The following is a 21,956-nucleotide window of genomic DNA, read 5'->3' as shown; positions in this document are numbered from 1 at the left end:
GACCGGGAAAACGTTGGGGTGAACGTTTGCATGCCAATGTTGATTCAAACGCTGAAGAGGGCTGGGAGCAATTTTTAACATTGGCAATACCACTAAAGGCCCTGATCATACATTCACTTTTCAAGCAAGTAGAGTCCATCAACATCACTCAATCTAAGGCACAAGGAGCATCTAGATTAGGAATTTTCATTTGTAATTTGTGTTTTCATTTTTAGTTTGTAATCCTATATATAGGCATTAGCTTCATAGAAGGGGATATTCTGGATTGGAGGGGGAGTCCAGAATCATGCACACACACATTCCTTGGCACACACAACTGGGAGTGGGTCTTCGGACCCCTCCCCTCATACACTTTTCTTCCTTTTCTTTTCTTTTCTTCCTTAGTAGTAGTTTGGTTTCAGTTTGTAATTTTCATTTATGAACTTTGAAGTTTTAATTTCAGTTTTAAATTCTTAATCTTCATCTTTATTTTTCTGCACTTTCTTTCTTTTCTGTTTGAATAGAGCAATGAACTAAACTAACTCTTTTCATTGGGTTAGAGAGCTCTATTGTTATTTAATGGATCAATTGTAGTTTTCATTCTTCTTCTTTTTTATTTTCTCTTGATTTTGCTAGAAAGCTTTCAGTCTTCATCCAATTGAACAATTGTCTTGAAAGAGAGATTGTTCATACTTGGATTTCCTCGGAACATTGAGAGAGGAATGAGGAAATCATTCTAGAAATACTTTCTCACATCGGATTAGGTTGGGGGTTGGATGGATATAGTGACATGTAATCCTACCAATACTTTGATCTATGAAAGTGTGTGGTATAATCAGTGACCAAACTTCATCTCTTCCCATGAGCAATTAAATCAAGATATTGGGCAATTGTTCAAGCTTAGAGAGATTGGATTGCCAAGACATTGGGATCCAATCACCTAAGATTGCCAAGAAGATCAATGAATGCATTGATTGAGGAAGAGATGAGAATGAACTTGATCCAGAGAATGCAATATCTCTTGATCCCAATGCTTCTTTTATCTTACATTTACTTTATGTCATTTACTTTCTTGCACTTTACATTTCTGTCAATTTACTTATCTGCACTTTATTGCTTTCCTTTACTTTCATGCAATTTACATTTTCTGTTGCTTATTACCCCAATATGAACTGTCTAACTAGGATAATCAATAAACCATTGATTGTTTAATCCATTAATCCTCGTGGGATCGAGCTCACTCTTTTGTGAGTTTTATTACTTGATACGACCCGGTGCACTTGCTGGTGGTTATTAACGAGAAATAATTTTTTTTTTGTTATCAGCATGTGAACCAGCTAAATGTGCTCCCACTCGGGTAATTCTCTTGAAGGATGCACCAACAAGGTGTTTATGTCTAATATAGTATATAGAGTACATATTGTATAGAAATTTGAGCACATTATACTTTAGTTGTGTTTGTTTTCGCCATGTTACATGAGAAGTGTTATTTATACTTACTTTGGTTTCATACACTGAATCGATACGTACTTGTCTGTGGAGGCACAACATTTTTCATGGTACACATAGGAATAGACATGTAATGACATTGGTTGTGAATTGTGACCTTATTGGTTTGCAAGAAATATGCTAATCCTCTAAAGTGAATGTCTCTGAAAGGATGCATAAAACACTTCTCCTTGAGGCTAGTAGCTACCAAGGTCTCATCTAGATTTTTATGTGAATATACCCAATGGGAGCGACTCATCGCTCATCAATTTTGAGTTCCCATGGAGTTACCTGATGAGTAATATGAATGGGAAGGTTAGTTTGGAGACCTAAGGGAAGCTTTTGTTGCTGTGTGCCACCCTGACCCAATGATCTTATTCATTAGGAATTAAAATTCCTGTTATTTGTCTTATGGAAATTTGAGTTCAGACAATCTCCAACTTGGTGGAACTTTTATGAACTACTATATGGTATTGAAACCTATGATATCTTTTAAGTTTCTTATTATATGTATATGAGAAAGGAATTGAGTTGATAGCACAAAGTTTTTATGTGAAACAGTATCATGGAGGAACCAATTTTGGTAGAACCACAGGTGGACCTTTTGTTGTTACTAGTTATGACTATAAAGCACCACTTGATGAATATGGTATGATATTTATTTATTTATCTATCTTATTTTGGTTCTAAAGAGAATCTCAAATTTAATCAATATATCTTATGCAGGAATCATTAGACAACCTAAGTGGGGACACCTTAAAAATTTGCATAATTCCATAAAGCTTTGTGAAGAAGCATTGATTGTTACTGATCCAGCAGTTACATCTCTTGATCCAAATATAGAGGTATATATGAATAGCACTTTTAAAAAATTATATTATATTTTCTTAAATTTCTTCAAGCTTATTATGTTTCTAATATCTTATTAAATCATCTTTATATGCTTTATGGTTTTTGCTTTTTGAGCTATCAGGTTGCAGTTTACAAAATAGATAATGTGTGTGCTGCTTTCCTTGCTAACATCAATACTACAATTGATGTGATTGTGAATTTTAGCGGTAACTCGTATCAGTTGCCAGCATGGTCAGTGAGCATCTTACCAGACTGCAAGAATGTTGTGTTTAATACTGCAAAGGTTGCCTCATACAACATTTTAATAAAATTAAACAATGTTGAGGGACTATTTTGTCAGCGAACTAATCTTTCGATGCACTCCAATTATTTAGATCATCAATTGATCAGAGTTAATAATCAATATTTAAAATGTGTACTAAGGTCTATATACTTTGTCTTGTTTTAAATCTTAAGAAATAATTTCATGTGTACCATTTTTATACTTAAGATGTGAATTTTTTTTATTTCCGGTTCTTAGCAGAGTTGGATTGGAATGTCCTAATCTGGAGACTCTCTGCATCAAAGATCAAGCCCTAACAACTAAAGCATGCATTCTTTATAACCTTTCCTCCCCATTTTTAATTGAAGCAAATGTAGCATCTAAGTATGAAAATTTCAGATTTTCTGCCATAATACTGATTTTATGCCACTATTCCTTTTTACTAGGTGTGAAAAAGATAATTTGTTGGGCTATAAGTTACCAGCTTATGCACTCGTCTGAATCATCAACCAAAGATTCTAAGCTTGTGCTGTCTGTAGAAAGGTGTCATGACTTCTTTCCATTTTGATCCTGTCGTCCCTAAAATTTAGAGTAATTAGAAATATATTAAAGTCCTTTAATTTTTAACCCATTTTTACACTTCATTGCTGCAACATTAACTATAGGCTGAACATTCTACACAGTATTCAAAATGAAAACAAGAGCTTAAAGAAATCATTGAAGGTAATTTAACACAAGCTACTGCAAATTTATACATTTTACCACCTTATCATGGGAAACTTGTTTTGCATTGTCACTTTTCCAAAATATGGCATTGCCTATAATTATTCTCTATTATATTTGTTTTCCTGTGACAGGATGTGGTTACTGAGAATAAATTTGAGAAAAAATTGTTTGCCAATCATTGCTTCAGCTTCAGCTTGGTATATGTTTTCTGCCATTTTTTTCATTAAATAGTGGAAATTTCAATTTAAATATGTAAATTTGATTGATCTAAGTTATTCATTTCATACCAATTTGATTGATGTAATTTGTTTAAATTTCTGTTCATTTCATACTAATTACTAATTTCTTTAAAGTTTAATAATCTTTAGTTTTATTGATGTAATTTTTTCAATCAATAATAGTAGTTTATAGATTTTAAATATGTTTAGTTTTAATTTTAAATTGTTTGTAACCGTTTAGTTTGTTGCAATTTTTTTTTTTTGAAAATTTAATTTTTGTGAAGGTTTTAAACCGCCACAAAAATTTCAAAAACTGCTAAAAAATTCAACTCAAAACCCCCAGAAAGCACACAAAGAACCGCCACTAAATTATGTCGTGGAAGTTCTACAAAATTGCCACAAATAAGCTCGTGGCACCTCAAATTTTGGAGGTTTAGAAAACTCCCACTAACCTTTTGGTGGGGGTTTCAAACCCCCACAAACCAGAAAAAAACTGCCACAAATCAACTTGAATCTTGTAGTGTAGATATCCGCCGATATGAGTAAATATCGGTACTCTTCGATGAACTTATCTTTGCTAATGCTTCACCGTGTATCTTTTATCATTATGTTACTAATGTCATTTATATTAGTAACTCATATATATCATTACTTGTATTTTAATATATCCAGCTTTCATAATTATCTGTTTATGATATTTATAATTTGAATCGCTGACTCAGCAGCTTGATTTCGTGACACCCAACCTTTTCCATTTAATACTATGACACATAGTTATCAAACCACTAATTATCATCCTCATTCCATCTTCATTTCGCTGAAAGAATTTGGAGAAAGAAAAGAAAGAAAATCGAGAGAGAGAGAGAGAGAGAGAACGTGAACTTCATGGATACAAAAATCTTTCGGCTTTGATTTCTTGTGATCCGTAACTCTAATAAAAAATTTAATCCGATAAAAGTGTTCATATCCTCCTCCTCTATACGTTGGTCATCACTTTTCTTCGGTAAAAATTAACAGTAGTATAGCTCCCCTTTCCCTTAAGTTTGGCCAATTGGAGTTCTATGAGACACAGACGACTTCTGACGTTTTCTTCTTCAGCAGCTCGATCAAAAATTTTCTTTGGAGTTTCCGTTCTTTTGATTTCATACGGAGGTAGAGTTTGATAATTTTATAATAATTAAAAGTGAATTAGATGAGTGAATGTTGGTTTGATTGATTACTGTTTGGGTTTGATTAAGTTTAAGTTAAATTATTGTTGTTTGCTTGAGATTTTGGGTCGGCTATGTATGAGCAGCCAACTGGGGGTGTTTTGATGATTTTGGGGATGTTTTGGTGCGGTATTTTGAGATAAAATTGGTGAGATTTGATGGCTGAGAGATTAAATTAAAAGTTACGAAGAATCGGTAACCGAAAAACTCGAAAACGAATTAAAATACAAGTAATATTCTGAAAGAGAAAGGTTAAGGGTTTCAATTTTGGTATAAGAGAAATATTAGTAATTAAATTTTATTTTTGAAGGGTAACATTGTATTTATATATAAAAATCGAGGTACAATTTGTAATTATATAAGTTTTCGAGTATTTTGGATAATAAATAAAGTACAGGGGTAAGATGGGTATTTTATAAAAGTTAAGGGTTACTTTTATAAATATTGAGATAAGTGAGGTTCAAATATAATTTGAAAAAATTGTTAGGTTAAAAATAAAATATTTAAAAGTTTGAGGTTTAAAACGTAGATAATAAGAGTTTAAGAATAAAAGCTTTACAAAGCTAAGTTTTAAAAAAAAAGATATAAATATTATTTATTTACTATTTAAATTATCTTATTTATATTATTGTTATCTTTTTTATTACCCTTAAAAAGCTTTAGAGGACACAGTTAATTTAAGACTTTTATGATTCTTTTTCATAAGTCATTAGGGAAAAGCGAGGAAAGAATATGAAGTTGAATTATGGTAAAGAATTAAAATATTGAAAGAGAGAAAGAAAAGAAGTAAGAAAATAAAAGAAAAAGATGAGAAAGAAAAGAAAAGAAAAAGAACAAAAGAGAAGGATGTATTAAGTAAAAGGATCTCTGCCACAGAAGAGCGGAAAGCAGTGACTGAAAAGATTTTAATGAATGTCTGCCACAGTAGAGCAGATAGAAAAGAAGGTATTAATTAAAGGGATCTCTACCTCAGTAGAGTAGAGAGCAAAGATTGAAAGGAAATTGAGTGCTATTTGGGACTTAGTGCCAAGTATCTAGTGGGGACGGCGATATGTAACGCTCACTTTGTAAGAACCACGATTAACTAACCGATTTATTAAATAACTAAATTTCCCAAATTAGGTTCCAAAAATTTAGAATGTGAATTAGGGAATTCAAATATGATTTTTGGACTCAATAGATTTTTATGAGTTGAAAAATGTAATTTTCTGCGAAAAACCGCATAAGACTGCGAACCGGCAGATTAACCGGCCGAACCGGTTTAAGTCTGTTCGATACTAAGCGAGAATAATAAAAATAGTAGAAAATTTTAGGAAAATATTTAGAATTGAAACCCGAGCACTAATTTTAAAGGTTTGGCCCGAAATTGGGCCAACGGGCCAAAAACGTTAACGGGTTGGACCGGGTCCAAGTTGGGCCCAAGCCCAATATATATAAGTTCACTAAATGAGCCCGTTCAGCTCATTCATCCTCAAACACAACACAACACAGCTGAAGTGAGAAGAGAGTGAGGGTTCCATTTTCACTATTCATCTTCAACTTCTCAAGCTCATAACATGAGCTACGGAGCTCTGATTGCCGCATCATTTGTGGCCACGCGATCAACATAAAGAGCTCTACAAAACCCACCCAAAAAACTGGTAAGAAAATCTTGATTTCCCTCTCAGCCTTCCCTTCTATAAGTTCAAAAATTTAGTGCTTAGGATTTTGAGATTTTAATGTTTTGATGTGTTTAGGATCAATCTAACTTGAGAAAATTGTTGGGTTATGGTCCTATGACCATTGGAAAAGGTAAGGAAACTTTTTACCTTGTGAATTTGTAATTATGATGAACCCTAGGTTGATTGGTTATAAATTATGTGTATATAGCTTGAAGTTGTGATGGTTGGCATTTATTTAGAGCTTTGGAGTTAAATTGGTGGCTTGGTTGTGGTTGGAAGCTTGATTTGCACTCAATTTAGGTTTTAGTGCATATTGAAAATCGGCCAAGGTATGGTTTTGGTTTTCTCTATGTAATATATAATATTTCTAGACACTTAGGCTAGTGACCCATAGGATAGGTTTGGATTGAATTGGTTGTTGAACTTGGTTGATTGATGATGTATGATGAATTGATAACTTTGATGAATTGGATGAATAATGTTGTTGAGATTAATAAATAGTGTTGGACATTGATAGTGTGAATGATTGAGGTTGATTATTATGATTGGTAATGGTAAAATGATGATTGATGAGTGTGTTGGTTGAGAGATGATTATAGTGCCATGTAATTGATAATTGGGTTTGATGATTATATGTTATGAGTGGTGGAATGTGATGCAAATGGTAAGATCTTATGTGAGTTGGAGTTTGTGTGGTTTTAGTTTGGTTTTGGTTGTAAATTTTGGAAAGTTGAGAACCTTGTTGTTTTTGGTAAAAACCAGTTTTTGGTAAACTTTGACAGAGCATAACTCGAGCCTCAAAACTTGAAATTGAATGAACTTTGTTTTAAATTAAAGATGGCTTTGAGAGCTTTAAATCGATATAAAATTTGTAGAAAATAAATTTTTGTAGAGTAAGTTATGACTGTTCAAAGTTTGGTGCCAAAAACTGAATTCTGCAACATTTGAAAATTTTCTAAGTCTGGTATGGGCTGTGTACACGACATGCTGCACACGACACGACCAACCTTTTCGGGTTGGGTATCTCGCATACACGAGGCACTGCATGCGTACGCGAACTATAATGCGTGACGCGAGCAACCCATTCGGGTTGGACAACTCGCGTACGCGAGCAGGTGGTTGCGTACGCGACCACCCCCTTTTTCAACATCCCGCATACGCGAGGCAAGGGCTTGCGTACGCGAGACCCCTGTTTTGCTGAAAATGATTTTTATGTTTTTGAAAAGGGTTCTCTAAACTTCCCTAAGATGTAGTATAAGGGTAATGTTTATGGTTAGGTCTAAAGATTAATAGAGGATAATTAAGAACTTAAATAAGTGAATTTTATGTGAATTTAGAAAACGAAGGCTTAGGTTTCTAGAGTACTGAGGATGGATTTGGTTGAGTAAGATGATGAGGCATTGTATTGATGATTGACGGTACAAATTGTGAAAGTGGTGAACTACTGAGAACTGAATTAAATAATTTTTGAAAACTACTGATGTAACACTTTTAAAGTTGAGATTTTTGAGACGCTATGCGCCTGGCAAGGACGGTTGGTTAATCCCGCTTGTCGAGGTCGCGGCGGCGGCGTAAGGGCGATGGTTAGTCCCGCTTACGTTGAGATGTGAGGTCCGTGGTAAGAGTATCCCGCTCACATCCTTTCGAAATCACTAGAGTGTGCAGGCACTGACATCCTGGACCGTGATCTGGGCACGATATCTCGGGGGTTCCCATTATGAGACCGAAAGGCGACATCTCCATGGAGATATGTCGGGTTGGCAGTTGAACCGACAATGTGATATCACAGCCAAATAGGACAGGCATTCATAATTTGCATCGTCTATCTGTTTGTTTGCTTTGCCGACTTGAATTGCTTGCCTAATTGTATAACATGCCTAACTGCCTATTTGAATTACTTTATATATATATGCTTATACTTGTGCTTTACTTGCATTGTTATTATCTGTGTATTCTACTGGGATTGAGGAGGTTCGGAAGGTGGTGGCAATGGGATCGCATGGCAGTTAGGCAGGAGAAGGCTGTGGGACAGCGGAAAACTGTTAGATTTAGAAATCCACTAAGTTAGATTACCCTTTTTTCTTGTGGTTTTAAAGATATGGTTTTAAAACTTACTTATGTTTTAAGCTTGAAATCTCATGATGGATATGAAGCTCTAGGATTGTCTCTGGCATCCAGGAGTCTTATATCTTACATCACTGGACACTGTTACTATATTGAGAACCTCTGGTTCTCATTCCATACTCTATTGTTGTTTTTCATATGCAGGTCTCAACCCACCTCGGTGAGTTGCTTGATGGTGATAGAGCGGAGGATCTTCACTATGTTCTGAAGTCTTTTTGATTATTTTGTTTAGCTTCTCTCACTTTTGATTTATTTTGCCTAGAGGCTCACTTTGAGAGGAAGTTAGTATAAGCTGTTTTACTTTCAAAACTCAGTTTGTCTGTATATAACTAGCCGGCTTAAACTCCCCGGGTGGCGGCTGGATTCTTATGACTATTATACTTTGATACATCTATATATATGTCGTGATATCTATACGTGTGCCTCGATTAGCATAGCTTTGTGTGAACGTTTTGCGCTTTTGACACTCTATTTTTGAGCTTAATCCTTCATCGGGTTTCTAGAATTATTGTTTCTTTCTATACATATATATGTACTAGCTTTAGAATTGTCGTAACCTTTAATTAACTTTTTCTTTACGACGCGAGGTAAGGCTTAGGGTAAGTAGGGTGTTACATACTTGACACTGTAAGGATGGCTCAGTGAGGACGGCAATTGGTAACACTCACTGGAGATCGAAAGGAAGGTTCTCCCATGAGGACGGCGATGCGTAACGCTCATGGAGGGAACATTGGCTGAGATAAGGACGGCGATGCGAGACGCTTATCTCAGGACTAATGTCGGAAATCGGGCAACAAACTGACACATGAGTTCATGGCCTGTATAGGACTAGACATGTATCATACTTGTTTGCGCATATCTCTATGTTGTGAAATTCTGTGAACGTGTCTGTGTATTTTCTGGTTAATTGACTTCTGAGTAAATTACTTGTCATGCTTTGTTGAAGTTTTTCTGTATTCTATGGTGTGTTACTGTTGACTAAGGAATAAAATAAAATGAATATAACTATACACCCCGACCCTACTAAGAACTCTCCAGTTCTTACCCCCTATTTCCACCCCTTTCAACTACAGGTGCGAAGGTTTAGTGCAGAGCTACAGGAGCATAGAATATTATGTTTCCAAGTTGAGTTGTTAGATTTTATTTTCCTCTCGTCATTTATTGTTTTTAATTTTTAGAGGGGATAGGACTTGTATTTGAGAATCTTGAAATAATTCTATATATATATATATATATATATATATGTTGTGATTAAGTGATTTAAAATAAAGTCTCCTTTCGTTTTCTTAATCAAAGTTTCGGTTCATATTCGCAAAGGCTCAATATTAAATAAAGATAGTATAAAATAAAAAGTTTAGAGGTAAGTAACGCCTGAATTTTTGGTACGATCATGAGGTGCTAAAAGTTAGGGTGTTACACTTCAATCGTAGCTTGTTGAAGCTGCCTTCCTCCTGCATTCACCATTTGGGTAAGATGAAAAAAATGGAGGTTATGTATCACTGCTATAAATCAAGGGTCAAAAACAAAACTTGGAGCCACATAATAGATGAATGGCTCATATCCTTGAAGTCAAAAGAAAAAGAAAGAAAGAGAAGCATCTAGGTAAGGATGCATGCCAACTCTAATCACCGTTACAATCCCATCTCTTCTCTACGTTATTGCTCTAATATTTTGGAAAAGAAGAACTAGTCAAAGGTGTTCAACTAAGTTCAAGTTTTGGAAACTTTACTCTTCTATAAAAATGGTAAACGACCAAAAATTGAAGCAAGGAGAGTGAGCATACTTTTTGGGTTCTCATAGCTTTCAAGATTAATCTTCTTCTTGTTCATGGTCTTATATTAAATTTTTCGTTCTGCAGTTTTTGTCTTTCTCTATTTCTTTTCAATGAAAAAAGGCATTATGTGAGAAATTAGAAAAAGCCATTAAGAGAAAAGACAAAGAGAAATCTTGGAGAAATATTAGAAAATTATTTTAATCTCTTTTGAATGTATTTCTGCTTTTTATTCATGATCCTGAGAGGATTCCCTTGCTATGTTGGGTGAGCACTTAGTGGTTGGAAGTCTAGGAGTGAACCTAGCCAAATTAAGCTTGGGTAGAAGCTTGGTTTGTCCCAGATAGAATTGGTTAGAATCCTAGAAAATTGGTGATTATAATCTTTGTAAAAGATAGTAAAAATTCCACCACAGTTGTAGTAGAGATGGGATGTATGCCATATTGTACATGGTGGTTGAACCACGATACATTGCTATGTCGTTTTCTCATCTGTGCTCTATCTCTATTTTCATTCAATATGAGATAAAATAAAATTGTCTCCTACTTTATCTATCCCACAAAAGTCACAGTAACTCAGAGTATCCAAAAGTAACGAGTTTGCACAATTCCATATCCATCGTGAAGAGACAAAACAAAATTATCTCCTGTGATATCAACTTGGCAGACTCAACATCCACTCAGTTCTTATTCTAGTTTGAAGTAGAAGTGAAAAGTTAAAAAAGAAGTCATAGATTCAACCCCCTTTTTTAGGCCATTGATAACCTTTAGAACCCATGAAATTTGAACTCTTCCTACCTCCAAGACGTCGTTGAGATGTTGAAGACTGCTCTGCATCACTCATGGTTTCCTTCTTCTCCTACGGTTAGCTTCTTCTATTAGGTTTAGAAATGGAAATACTCCCCAGACACAGCGTCGTTTTGGTGATTCGACAAAGGCTTCATTGTTCTAATCTAATGGTTATAGTCTACGTCGGAGAAGTAATGCCACGTTATATAGCTCAATGTGACATGTCATCAAATCTGTCAAGACTTGCCAAAGAATTTAACAAAAGGGTTCATATGTCTAACAGAGACGAAAGATAAGGGTCGGGTTATCATTTTTCACTCGATAGGATACAGGTTGTCTAAAATGAAAATAGACAGGAGTCGGTAAGGGATTTTACTCTTCTTTTGTTAAAATATTAAGAGTTACAAATTTAAAATAAAAAATTTTGACATAATTAAAATTTATTACTATATATATTCTCTTTCTCAAATTTTATTAGAATTTTATATTGAACGTGTTATAAAATAAATAAATAAATAAATGAAGTGGATATAGAAATAAACCAAAGAGAAAAAGAGATTTTATTAATACTCTTTAATATATGTATCTCGTTATGATTAAGATTTTATAATACACTCTCAATAATATACTCAACACACTCACATTGTCTTTGCTTTGTGTCATTATGCTTTAATTCAATACATATCTTACTTTTCGAAAGGCTTTTTACAAGCATTAATAAGTTGCCTCTTTTTAAATGACATCCACCTAAAAACGATATTATAACATAGGGGTGTCCTATGGTGCTGAAATTTGATTTTTTTCAGCAAGTGTTGAAATGAGTTAGCTATATGAAAAATCTGACTCGTGAAGGTTTTGCTGCTGGAAGAAAAAGTAGCAACTGAGATGATGCAAGGATTGCAGTAAGTTGTCGAATGGAGCAGGCGTAATTGCAAAATGGCACAATTAGTATATAGTAATGTATTTTTAATTTTGGTTACAACTGAATTGGTCCTTTTGTTGGGGTTGGACTTTTTTTTTTGGGTATAAAGATGGCCTTTGATTGCTAGAAGACTTTTTAAAGGGTATTAGAATGTTTTTCAAAAATAAAAAAAAGGACAATAAGCATAAGACCCTAATAATAATAATGTAGCTGAAAAAACTTAATGAGTTAGGATTTGATTGAGCCACTTGCTTATTGTGATTATACTAGTCTGGAAGCTTCATCTGGAAGGATTGGTTGAAGTTTAGAGGAGTAGGCTAGTAGAAAGGAATATCGAATCTTAGACGGAGACAGGGAAAGCAAGTTGAGCAGATAAGTATTCAACCACGAATGATGACTTCACGGGAAACTATATCAAAATAACTATATGATCTCTTTTATATGATCTTTTTCGATATTTTACCTTCCATCGACAATTCAAAATAACTATATCAACTCTTATTATATGATCTCACGTTACTAACTTTATTTTTCATTAAAAAGATAGTAAAAATACTTCATTTTTCAACGAAAACACAATAAATATACATAGTTCTTGCTTTATCGTAACATTACTACAACAATTTATACTATCAAAATACTTTTCATAGTATTAATATGATAAAATTTCTTTTCTTCTAAATATTCAGGACAACCTAGTTTATACCTTACCATCAGTTATTTATCTCTTTTTTTTTAACACTTAATAGCATATAAAAAATTACCATACACATTTCAAATACTAAATCCATTACACGGTCCAAATCTTCATCCTTTATTTATACATTCGAATTTATTCAAACCTTTTCTTTTTTGTTTTGGTTCAACTTTCTTCTTGATAGGATCGACAAAATTCCAACTAGTGAAATTTTCATAAATTTAGTTCGATAAGCCTAAAATCCACCTTTATTGCCAAAAAGAGTCCATTGCAACAAAAAAATCCAACCCAACCACCTAATCACCATTAACAATAGATTAGTGCAGCTACAATTTTTCATGTTTAATCAACAACTCTTTGCACAAACTAAAACGAGTCAACTTCTTGTCTATGCGGAGAGCACCAACGCGTACACGCGTCTTCCGTCAGGTAACTCCACCTCATTTTAGCACATGCTAAACCTTTAACCTAGAAGCACGCTAGCATTTAGGGGTGTTCATGTATCGGATCCGATTCGTATATTCGTATTGTTTATCCAAATTCGATCTAAAAATTACGGCTATGAATCTGATCCGTAAGGTTATCGGATCCAACCGATCCACACACTAATAAATCGGATTACGAATTTTGTATATGTATCTGCATATCCGCTTATCCCCCAAAATAAAAAAATAAATAAGTAAATATTTTTTTATGTTTTGTTTCAACTAATAATTATCATATATATTGCATTATTTTAATTTATTATTCAAAAAAAGTATGTTTAATATTATTTTTAAAATAAACATATTTAAAAGAATAGAAAAAATAAACTTTATTGATTTGTTTTGATAAAAATAAACTTTTAAAAATATTTTTGTGTTTTGCGGAAATATCGTATCCAATCCAATCCGCAAATGTACGGGTCAGATTGGATCCAAGCTTAAAAAGCTACAGATATTGGATCCGACCCGATCCGATGATTTTAGTGTGGATCAGATCAAAATTTTATATCTTTTTTATTCTAAAAAAATGTTTATAGATTAAAAATAGGGTGAATACCCATTTCTGCCCTTGATAATTTTTTTGAAAGACTTTGAGGCTCCCGACAAAAACAATACCCTTTTCGGCCCTTAATATTCTACTTCGTGGGACTGATTAGCCACTATGTTAATGATATCTCTTCAAAACATACTTATGTGACACGTTAATCACTAATATATCCTCTATTTAATTTTATAAAAAAAATAATTTAAAAATCACTAATATTTCTTAGTTTTACACCGTAAATTTAGCTAATATATTTGAAAAAGTAACAAAAAATATTAAAAAAAAAACAAAACGGCCTTAACAATTATCCTTAAAAGACAACGAAACTCCCAACAAAAAAGAATTTGTCAATTTTAGTTGGCTCTTAATGAATAAATCAATAGTTTAACATGTCATGTAGGCTTATTTCGTTAATACAGAGAGAAAATATTAATAGAGGAGCTAATCAGTCTTATAGAAGTAAAGTTTAGGGGCTAGAAAGGATTTTTTTTTTAGGACCTCATTGACTTTCGAGATACTTGTTAGAGGCCGTTTAAGATTTTTTTTTCTTTCTTGAAAATATAGTTATAATATGTGACTAACAATTGATATATAAATGAATGATGCTTTACAAATTATAAATTATAAATTTTAGAATGCGTTTAATGTCAATTTAGAATTTTGAAGTTTATTATTTTGAGTTATAACTCACGAAACATAGTTTTTAAATAGGCTCATGAGCTTGTCGAATTTTAAACAAGTCGAATTCGAACCATAAAAAAAAATCTATGAGAGGTAACAGAACTTAGTTTGGGCCAATTATTTACAATATGGATTAGACTCATCAAAACTAAAATTCGACTTGATTCAACCTATTTTCATCCTTATTGATTGGCCTATTTTATAGAATTTCACCGTTTTGGGAGACATATTGAAATTTTTTAGTCATATCTAGTCGATATCTATTTACAAAAATCACTTCTAATTTTGGGTTTCACTCTTTCAGTCGCGTGTGTGCATGTGTAAGTGCAAGTGTAACACCCTAATTAGCCTAAGCCTTACCTCGCGTCGTAAAGCAAATGTTAATCAAAGGTTACGACAGTTCTAAAACTCATACATATACTATATAGAAAGAATTAATATAATCTAGAAGCCCGATGAAGAATATAGCTCAAAAACAGGATTTGAAAAGCGCAAAACGTACTAACGAAGCTACTAACTTAAAGCACAAGATATAGATATAATATAACAAAGGATAAGAGTATAATATCATAAGAATCTAGCCACGGCTCACGGAATTTAAGCCGGCTAGCCATATACAGACATACAAAAACCAGACAGTTTAAAAATAGCTTATACAGGTTTTTCTCTCTCAATACAAGCCTCTAGGAAAAAATAAAATACAAAGGTGAGAGACATATACAAAATAAATCAAAAGACTCCAAAAGTATCATGATCCTCCGCTTCTGTCACCGTCCAAAGCAACTCACTGAGGTGGGTTGCGACCTGCATCTAAAAAACAACAACAGAATATGGTATGAGAACCGGAGGTTCTCAGTATGGTAACAGTGCCTAGTGATGTAAGATATAAGACCCCGGGACGCCAAAGGCAATCCTAAACTTCATATCCATCACAAGATTCAATCTCAAGGCATAACTAAAATAGTAAAGCATATATGAAACCTTAACATATTAAAAGGGTAATCTAACTTAGAGGATTTTCTAGTCTAACAGATCTCCGCTGTCCCACAGCCTTCACCAACCTATCTTCCATGCGATCCCATCGCCACCGCCTTCCGAACCTCCTCAATCCCAGTAGAAAGCACAAGTAATATCAATGCAAGTAAAACACAAGTAGAAGCATATAAGGCAAGTAATTCAAGTAAGCAAGTAGACATGTTATACAATTTAGGCATACAATTACAAGTCGGCAAAGCAAACAAATAGATAGAAAATGTGCAGGATGAATACCTATCCTACTGGCTGTGATATCACATTGTTGGTTCAACTGTCAACCCGACACACCTCCATGGAGATGTTGCCCTTCGGAATCATCATTGGGAACCCCCGAGATATGGTGCTCAGATCACCGTCCAGGATTTTGTGCCTGCACACTCTATTGATCCAAAGGGATGCGAGCGGGATACTCTTGCCACAGACCTCACATCTCAACGTAAGCGGGATTAATCACCGTCCTTATGCCGCCACCGCTACCTCGACAAGCGGGATTAACCACCGTCCCTGCCGGGCGCATAGCATCTCATAATCTCAATGTAAAACAGTAGTTCAGTGGTTTTTCAGAAAATATTTTCAATACCTCAATGATTCATCATTGCACATTCGAGTCCTCAACTCATCTCAACCACTGTCATATCAACATTTTCATTCTGAGTCCTCGACTCATCTCAACTACTATCAATGCAACATTTCCTTTTTGAACTCATTAGTTCGTCACATTCTCAATTCGTACATCTTTCGTCCTTCTCAATTCACCAAATCCATCCTCAGTACACTAGAAACCTAAGCCTCCATTTTCTAATTTTTCAAATAAAAGCCAAATAAGTTCTCCTAAGACCTTTCCCATATTTCAATGCCCAAAAATAAGTCTAAGAGTCTTAATTAGGTGTCATAGAAGTATACAATCTTGTTGAAAAAGTGAAATGGTTCGAAAACAAAGATTAAGTTATAAAACAGGGCGTGTGCGTACACACAGGGTTGTGCGTGCGCACGCCCAAGAGAATCTTTAAACGTGTGCGTACGCATAGGGTGTGCGTACACACAAGTACAAATTTTCATAATTCTGTTCGCTCGCACAAGCTGTGCTAGCGCCCCCACTAGACTGCCTTTCCCAACTTGTGCGTGCGCACAGGGCTGTGCGTACGCACAGGTTGTAATTCTTCATTGGTTATGAGCGCGCACAAACTGTGCTAGCGCTTTAAACAGGAAATTTTCCCCTGCTTGTGCGTGCGCACAAGTTTAGAATTTTGCAGGGGTGTGCGTGCGCACATACCAGAAATCACAAAATTCTGTAACTTTGTAGAATTTCAGATTTTGACACCAACTTTGAATGATCATAACTTCCTCTACAAAAATCCAAATTTTACAAACTTTATATCATTTTGAAGGGTTTTCAATGGACTTTAATTCTAAACAAATCTCAACAAATTTTGAAAACTGAGGCATGAGTTATGATCAGACAAAGTTCACCAAAATTTCCTTTTTACCAAATTCCACAAGTACTCAATTTTCCAAATTCTCAAGCCACATCCAACTAAATCAATACCAAACTTCCATTTACAGCACAATCTACCCTCTTGGGTCACAATTCACCATTTATACAATTTTTTCCGTCACATATCACTATTCTCAACCATCAACATCAAACATGTAATACTATAATCAATCCACATTCAACTTTTCCAACCACATTACCATATCATCAACCTCAATATCACATATATCATACCAAATCACTTCTCAACTTCACACAATCATTCTTCATCATCATATCATAATCAATTTTCATAATCAAACTCAAAAATCATCAATCCATCACAAATCATCATACATCATCATTCAACAACACAACAACCATTTTAATTCAAACCTATCCTATGGGTCACTAGCCTAAGTGTCCATGAATATTATATACTACATAGAGGAAATCGAAACCATACCTTGGCCGATCCCCAATATGCACCAAAACCCCAATTTAAGCTCAAGATAAGCTTTCAATCACAAGCAAGCCTCCAATTCCACTCCAACAAGCACCAACAAGTTCCAAAGGCTTCCAAACTTACAATAATCAAGCTATATACACACAAATCATTACTAATCAACCTAGGGCTCAATTTAATCATAATCTCACAAGGGTTTCAAGAGCTCTTACCTTGCCCAACAGTTTTGAAAGCTAAAACAACAAGCAATCAAGTGCTAGAGTGTACCTAAATACGCAAAACACAAGATTTCACTCAAAACCAAACCCCAAAAATTCGAATTTCACAAGGGAACCAAAACTGGGCAGGAAAATTCAAAAAGCTTACCACAAAATTTGAATAAAAGTGACGGGCTCGGCAAGAGCTTCGTGTAACCGCTGACGGCACGCGAATCGGAGCACCGTAGCTCAAGATATCGCGGATTAAAGTGAGAAGTAGTGCTTCTTCTTCTCCCTTCTCCCTCTTTGCTTTCAGCTGTGTGTGTTGTATTTAAGTGAGTGTGGTGCTGATTGGGTTCACTTATGAACCTATTTATATGTTGGCTTGGGCCCAATTTTAGCCCGGTCCAACCCGTTAGCATTTTTAGCCCGTTTGGCCAAACTTTGGGTCAAACCTTTAAAATTAACGCCCGGTTTTCCATTTCTAATAGTTTTCTAAGGTTTTTTACTGTTTTCACTTTTTCTCACACAGCACCGGCCACCGGGCAGACTTAAATCGGTTCAACTGGTTCAACTGCCGCTTTGCGGTTTTTCTCGGTTTTTTGCAGTAAATACATTTTATGACTCAGAAAAACCTATTGAGTCCGAAAATCATATTTAAATCCTCAAATTTTCACTCTAAATTTTCGGAACCTAATTTGGGCAATATTAATTAACTAATTAGGCGGTTATTTAGTCTCAGTTCTTACATTCTCTCTACCAAATAAGAAATTTTGCCCTCAAAATTTAGTGATTACCTGAGAATAGCTCGGGATAATCCTTTCGCATCTCGGACTCCAATTCCCAAGTATGCTCTTCGACTCCTGCTCTATTCCAAGCAACCTTAACCAATGAAACTTCCTTTCCTCGCAGCTTCTTCACACTAGTGTCGTCGATACGCACCGGTGTTACTTGAAATGTCAAGTTCTCCCTTAATTCGACCGACTCAGGCTCTAACACATGAGCCGCATCCGACGTGTACTTACGGAGTTGTGACACATGGAATACGTCATGCAAGTTACACAAGTGAGGTGGCAAAGCCACTTAATACACCACCGGCCCGAATCGCCTCAGAATCTCAAACGGTCCATTGAACCTCGGATTCAACTTCTTGGTTTTGATCGCTCTTCCAATCCCGGTTGTCGGTGTAACCCTCAAAAACACGTGTTCTCCTACTTCAAATTCTAACAGTTTCCTTCTCTAATCTGCATAGCTTTTATGTTGGCTCTGCGCAGTCAAAATCTTTGCACGAATCTTCTTAATGTTCCCAGTAGTCTCTGCTACCAAATCAGGACCCAAAACACTTGCTTCACCGGTTTCATACCAACAAAGTGGAGATTGGCACTTCCGTCCATACAAGGCTTCATACGGAGCCAGCCCAATACTCGCATGAAAGCTATTGTTGTACGCAAACTCCACCAATGACATGTAACGGTCCCAACTCCCAAGTTGATTCGGTACACACACACTTAGCATATCTTCCAATGTCTGAATAGTCCTTTCCGACTGTCCATCACTTTGTGGATGATACGCGGTACTGAGACATAGTTTCGTACCGAAAGCTTTTTGAAAAGCTCCCCAAAATCTTGACGTGAATCGGGGATCACAGTCTAACACTATGCTCGATGGCACACCATGCAACCTTACTATCTCCCTGATGTACAATCTCGCCAACTCCTCCATAGAACAGTTCACTCGAATAGGCAGAAAATGAGCAGATTTAATTAAGCGATCCACGATCACCCAAACCGCATCAAATCCCGACCTAGTTCTCAGTAAACTGGTTACAAAGTCCATTGCAATTCCTTTCCACTTCCACTGAGGAATCTCAAGTGGCTGTAGCATTCCCGACGGTTTCTAATGCTCTATCTTCACCTTCTAAAACATCAGGCACTTGGATACTACTGTAGCTACATCACCTTTCATCCCAGATTACTATAACATCTTCTTTAAGTCATAATACATCTTTGTACTTCCGGGATGAATAGAAAACCCACTGTTGTGAGCTTCTGACAACAAATCTTATCTCAAACTCCCGACATCCAGTATACGAATTCTCCCCTTATATCTCCACAACCCTTCATCATCCTTAGTAAACTCTCCATGCCTCTTCTCACCAACTAGTTGAAATAACTGCTGAAGCTTTTGTTCATCTTGCTGAGCCTTCTGAACCTCTATTTTAAATGTACTCGAGATCTGTAACTGATTCAAGCAAGTTCTTCCAGCAACTTCACCAATATCTAGTTTAAGATCCACAAACCTATCCACTAGCTTCTCTTCCTTGGTTCTCATCCAAACAATTGTCAAGGACTTTCGACTCAATGCATCTGCTACCACATTCGCCTTTCCAGGGTGATAACTTAGTTCAAAATCATAATCCTTTAAAAGTTCCATCCACCTCCTCTGACGCATATTGAGCTCCTTCTGATCAAAGATGTATTTGAGAATCTTATGATCAGAAAAGACACTAAACATCACTCCGTACAAGTGGTGTCTCCAAATCTTCAATGCGAACACAATCGCCACTAATTCCAAGTCATGAGTTGGGTAATTAACCTCATGCGGTCTTAGCTGACGCGATGTGTAAGCCACCACATTCCGGTGTTGCATCAACACGCAACCCAAACCCTTCAGTGACGCATCACAATATACTTCAAACGGTTCATGCGGTTCCGGTAAAATCAAAATAGGCGCTGAAGTTAACTTCTACTTCAAGGTTTAAAAACTTTCTTCACACTCCGACGTCCACACAAAAGGCACTTTCTTCCTTGTCAACTTAGTCATTGGCAGTGCTATCCGGGAAAATCTTTCAAGGAATCTCCGGTAATATCTAGCTAAGCCCAAGAAACTTTGGACTTCCCTCACCATCGTTGGTCTTTCCCATTCCATCACCGCTTCTACCTTAGAAGGATCCACCGCTATTCCTCCTTTGCTCACTACGTGACCTAAGAACTTTACTTCCTCCTTCCGGAACTCACACTTCGACAACTTAGCATACAATTTTTGCTCCTTCAAGATTTACAACACAATCCTCAAGTGTTCCTCATGCTCCTTTCCCGTCTTAGAATAAATTAAGATGTCATCTATGAAAACCACCATGAATTTGAGCAGAACGCAAATGACGCGTACGCGTGACTGACGCGTATGCGTGACCAGGAAAACTCCCAGATGACGCGAACGCGTGACAGACGCCACGTACAAGAATCTACAGAAAACGCCCCCAGCAATTTCCGGACCCTTTTTCGGCCCAAATCCAAGCCAGAAACACAGAATATAAGCCAGAGGATAGAGGAATCAAAGGAGACATGTAGAACAACTGAGTAATACATACATTTTAGGTTTTAAATGTAGTTTTAGAGAGAGAGGTTCTCTCCTCTCCCTTAGGATTTCTATTATGTTTAAGCTATGATCTCTTCAATCACAGGTTCAATGTTCCTTTAATTTATTTTCTACTTTTATTTATTTCATTACTTTAATTGGTATTTATCTTTCCGATTTGGCTTATGAACCATTCATGTTATGATTTTCTTAATTAATATAATTTGAGGTATTTCAGAATTGATTTTGCTTTAATTTATTTATGAATGATTTCAATTCAATTTAGATTTATTTTTCCCTTTTGGTTTTGGTTAAGTAATTAGCAACACTTGAGTTATCAAACTCAGCTATTGAATGAAATTGGAATTCTTTGCTGATTGATTTGTACTCCAATAACTCTAGTCTTTCCAGATGAGTTGACTGCGATCTGAGGATTAAATCAATTTGTTCACTTGACTTTTCTTTGCTTAGCAAGGGTTAATTAAAGTGGGAGCAGAATCCAATTCTCATCACACTTGAAAAGGATAACTAGGATAGGACTTCAATTTCTTACACATTGCCAAGAGATTTTATTAATTATTAATTTATTTCTCTTGCCATTTAAATTACCTATTGCTTATTTCCAAAAACAAAAAAAATATACAATTTTCCATAACCAATAATAAATTATACTGCTCTGTAACTTCTTGAGAGACGACCTGAGGTTTAAATACTTCGGTTATAAATTTTATTGGGTTTTGTTACTTGTGACAACCAAACCTTTGTACGAGAGGATTCTCTGTTAGTTTAGAAACTATACTTACAACGGGATATATTTTTATAAAGATTTCTTTACCGATAGAAAATCCGTTCGTCAAAATGGCGCCGGTGCCGGGGATCGAACGCATGCCTAGCGCGAAATGGCATCGACGCGTACGCGTGGACAACGCGGACGCGCGCCTTGAGCATAACGCAAATGACGGTACGCATGACTGACGCGTACGCGTGACCAGGAAAACTCCCAGTTGACGTGAACGCGTGA

The sequence above is a fragment of the Arachis ipaensis genome, chromosome B8 (genome assembly GCF_059453495.1).
Source record: "Arachis ipaensis isolate K30076 ecotype BB chromosome B8, ASM5945349v1, whole genome shotgun sequence".
Lineage (NCBI taxonomy): Eukaryota > Viridiplantae > Streptophyta > Magnoliopsida > Fabales > Fabaceae > Arachis > Arachis ipaensis.
The sequence above is the reverse complement of the archived record's forward strand: the minus strand, read 5'-3'. Positions refer to the sequence as shown.